We start from the raw sequence: 4,673 nt of genomic DNA, 5'->3' as shown, positions 1-4,673 counted from the left end.
ATCTAATATAAACTGGGTGTTAACTGCTTTGGTGTGAGTGACAGCTATTTGTTATCACGACACAACAATTAACCAAATGCACATGCATCCTGCAGGTGAACCTGAACTGCTAATTCTTGGAGGTGAGCATAACCTTAGCATGAGAGGTCACTACCACAATGCCTGTTTTAGTACCCCCAAGGGTACTGAAGTGATTTCAGTGACGACATTAGGACAAAATTTGTATTTATTCAATGGTAGACAAATTCATAGTGCAGCAAGGCATCTTGTTATGATTAAAGCTCACACGTTTGCCTCCATGCAAGCATTGAAAGTAGACGTGAAAGGGGCACAGCCGTTAGGGACTGGGTGTCAGCTACTCTTGTGGTGGTGAAAGAGTTGTGATGAGAGAGGGGGAGGTTTAAATGTTAGCTTTAGTTTACTTGCAGCCTCCAAATTATTTTAGAAAAAGAAGCTGCGTGAGAGAGACAAGCGGAACCCCAGAGGTCGTATAAAAATATCTCACCCACAGAGCAAACACAAGGCGTTGACAAAAAGACAGGTCAGTACATGGCTCGTAGGAAACCGATCCAATGGCAATAAAATATAATAAGTAAGGAAAATAAATTTTAAATTGTTTAAGTAAAGAGATGGAGGTGTAGAGTGGCAAGGAGGAATTTCAATGAAGACACGAGAGAAAATGTATATTTATGGGGCAAGGAAGATATATAGGACATATGAGCTGTGGGACAACTCGATGTTTGTAACATGTCTGAGGACGGGCCAGCAGCATTTGCAGGCACCTCCTAAAACAGAAACAACTGATGTCACCAGTCAAGCAGCCAAACAAAACCTATTGTTAAAGCAGAAACCTTTGCGTGTGTCTGTGCTCGTTCTATCCCAAGCATGCCATCATGTCCGTCCATAGAAATACAATACATAGTAAACATAGTCTACAACCAACATATCCTGTGTGGTAAGGGTAATGCATAGCTACACTGGCCTTAAGGCAAGGGAAAAAAAGAGTAATGAAAGACTTCTGCAAGTGGAAATCACAGGAAGGACAATTTAAGATTTAGCTTCTGAACTGTAAGCAACATCCAGTGTCCAGTACAGTCAGTTCATGTTGGAAGGGTGATCTCGTCCTCTTTAATCCCCTCTGTAAGTACAACAAATAAGGGCAGTATCCACAGGGCTTCAAAGTTTTCACTAAAGCACAGTACACTGGCACAGTGTGGAGGTCCTGCTGAGAGCTGGCTCAGAAGAAGCAGTCTATTAGCCTGCGGGTGAACACGTTACCCCAGATTTGCCATTGTGACCGCTTGATTTCAAGGTTCCTTCTGTAGACTTTAAAAAACAAAACAAAAAAACAAGACTATGATGGCTCAAGCTGTTAGTACATCACAAGTCTTTTGCCTCTGCAGCAGTTAAGATGGTAATTGCTGTTAGTCTGGAAGGCTTCTTGTATTTAAAATAGTAGCTGATGATGTCATGTGCTCTTGTTTGGTAACCATTATTTTTATCTTCATCTTGCACTTGGATGTGTTTGACAGACATGCAGTTACTGGTGAGACATTTCACCATGGGATTTATTAGTCTGCACGGCAACTTTCAATTCCCAGCGCTGTGATTCACTCTGCTGTTGTGTGGAAGTGAAGGCCAAGCAGGACTAATGTGAAACAGCTTTTTGGGCCCAAGCTCACCGGCCAGCTGCCTGTCACCCCTCTGAGCTCTTGACAATAATGACATCATACTACAATGACTTCCAAAGACTAGCAGTAAGAAGACAGTAGGGGTGCAAAGTTGTAAATGATGAAGTCAGAATGAGGATTCCCCAACAACGAGGTTAGAAAGCTTTTCTGGACTTATGCTTCCATCCAGGTTTTAGATCTATTTTCATTATACAACGCTTAAAGCTGGTCAAGTTAATGTTCTGTATGAAAGGAATAAATGAGAAAATTTCGTTTGTGGCAATTATGGTTCATAGATGTGAAAACGGCATTAGTCAAAAATTTCAAAGAGGCAATACACTAAAAGAAACACCACTCACAGCTACGCCAAGCATCTGTTTTTCACCAACACCAACTGGCAAGCAACCATTAAAAAAGGGGGAGAGAAAAGAGAGAGAAAAGTATTAGCAACTCCCTGCTAAAGACAGTAGCAAATATTCATCAACTTTGTAGTTACACTTTGCTAGTATTGGGTTGGGACTTAATTCGTTGTGCTGTAGATTCAACGAGGTGTTTGAAACATTCCTCAGAGATTTCTGTCCATGTCGACATGATAGCATCACTTCACTACAACAAATTTTCTGGCTGCTGCAAATCTGCCATTGTCATGTTCAAGAAAGCAGTTTGAGATGATTTGAGCTTTTTGATATGATGCATTATCCTGCTGGAGGCAGCCATGAGAAGATGAGCTGACTGGCATGGACATGATCAGGAACAACCCTCAGGTAGAGATTGCGGTGTTTAAGCAGTGCTTAGTTAAGAGAATACCTCCCACACCATTAAACCACCAGCCTGAACCACTGATACAAGGCAAGATTCATGCTTTTATGTCAATTAGGTCCAATTCTGAAACTATTTAGACCATTTTCCAGTCTTTTCCATGTTTTATTGTGCAATTTTGTTGAGCCCATGAATTGTAGCCTGAGTTTTCTGTTCTTAAGTGACACCTGATGTGGTCTGCTTCAAAGTTTGACATGCTGTGCATTCAGAGAGGCTTTTGAATTACAGATTTCTTTTCAGCTCAAAACAGTCTCGCCATTCTCCTGTTTTCTCTTTCCTGGACCATTTCACATAAACCCAAGAGATGGCTGAGTGGGAAAATCCCAGTATCAGAAATTTCTGAAATACTCAGACCAGCCTACAACCATGTCATGTTCAGACTCACTTAAATCACCTTTTTCTCCCATTCTGATGTCCAGTTTAAAATTCAGCAGGTTGTTTTGATCATGTCTATATGCTTGAACGCATCAATTGATGACCAGTTGAACAGGTGTACTTAACAAAGTGACCAGTGAGCTACTACAGGTGTAGATTTTTACTGCATGAACATGTAATGTAGCATTTAAAACGCTGATGCATCTTGGATGCCAGTTTAGTGGGTGAGTAGGTGACCATATACCAGCGGGCCCCAGACCCCGGACCGGTACCGGTCTGTGAGTTGTTTGGTACCGGGCCCCAAGAGATGAGGCTCGGATGTGAAATTTATGGTTTTCGGGGTTTTTATCGCTTTATAGCATTGTTTTTTATTGTTTTTATCATTAACTCAGTTCCCCTGGGTCTTTTCCCGTGCGTTATGAATAAATCTTCTTTTTTTTGGGTACTGGTTTTATTTTGTTGTATTTATCTGTGACACCTTAAAGGCCAATCTGTGAAAATATTATTGGACATAAACTGGTCCATGGTTGGGGACCGCTGCCATATACCACATGACCAAAGTAACACCATGGATGGTTCCTTCGTTTATAATATTACTGTACGGCACGTCTCGCAAGGCATTATGGGATGTCAAGTCCACTATACATTTGAAGAGCACTAAAGATGGAAAAAAAATCATGTTGCTTTATTAACAAAGGCAGATAGCTAGCATCCATATCCCCACAGTACCCTAATATGTTACTTTGGGTTTAAAAATAAATAAAATAAATAAATATGTCATTAAATATAATTGTAATCCACAAACCAATCGGTGATGCCATCCATGTTACTTTGTCCATTTTTATTTACAGTCTATATAGTTACGGTGACATAATCTGTCTCTGAATTATGAAATGAACCTGTCAGGTATTGCAGACACATAACTGTAGAAAATTACCTTTTTTTCAAGGAAACAAGTCATTCTGCTATTTTGATTTAGAAATGATCATCTACAAGCTGTAAAAATGTGTTTTCTATCACGTCTTCATGGAGTTTAATAATGTGTTGGAAATGATTCAGAGGCCTTAAATGTAAGGGCTAATTACTTTGTCTTTTTTTTTTTTAATTTTGGACACATTCAAATACCAAACTAATCCAGATTCAGTGATTTTATCCATCATAACTAATTGATTTAACCACCAAAAGACACTGCCACAGTCCCAGTGAACATTTAATGAGAGCCCTTAGGAGGTTTTTCTTTTAATATGATGTAGGCAAACATTTACAAATGGGTAAAGACTTTGAACTGGCAGCCCTGAAGCAAAGTACCCTACAGTCGCAAAGTTTGGAGGAAAGCAAAGCCACGTCCACTCAGGGCTTAGATAAACACTTGAACGCCTCTGCTTCTGCGGTGCCAGCTTTCTTAAACGGGCAGCACAAAAAAGGCTTTACTCTTGTTTTGGATCAGAAGGCCTAAGGGACAGTTTGTAAAGAAGTATGCTGAGGCACGCAGGAAATTAGAAATCCCAAAAACAAATTCTGGAGCCTTCACCCAGCCCTGTGGCTCCTTCCACGCGTCTGATCCTAAGCAGGAAGACCGCATCCTTCAGGCATCATTTAGGCATTTTAAAACATTCTGCAGTCTACTAAAGCTCACTAAGCAGGAAATATAGGAGCTTTTTGGCATTTATGTAAGTCATACATTTGCTCAGGGTCCTTCAAGAGAATTTTGTGAGGCTTCACGCAAGTGTCTCTTCAGCCCTAGATTTGTTTTCCTTTCCTTTGCAGTTCATGGATTTTTTTCCCTCCAATGGAAACTGTTCTACCTAA

Source organism: Mchenga conophoros, linkage group LG8 (genome assembly GCF_057382185.1).
Source record: "Mchenga conophoros isolate Kocher_MC1m ecotype Shallow Benthic linkage group LG8, M_conophoros_male_GT1.1, whole genome shotgun sequence".
NCBI lineage: Eukaryota > Metazoa > Chordata > Actinopteri > Cichliformes > Cichlidae > Mchenga > Mchenga conophoros.
Note: the sequence above shows the minus strand (reverse complement) of the source record.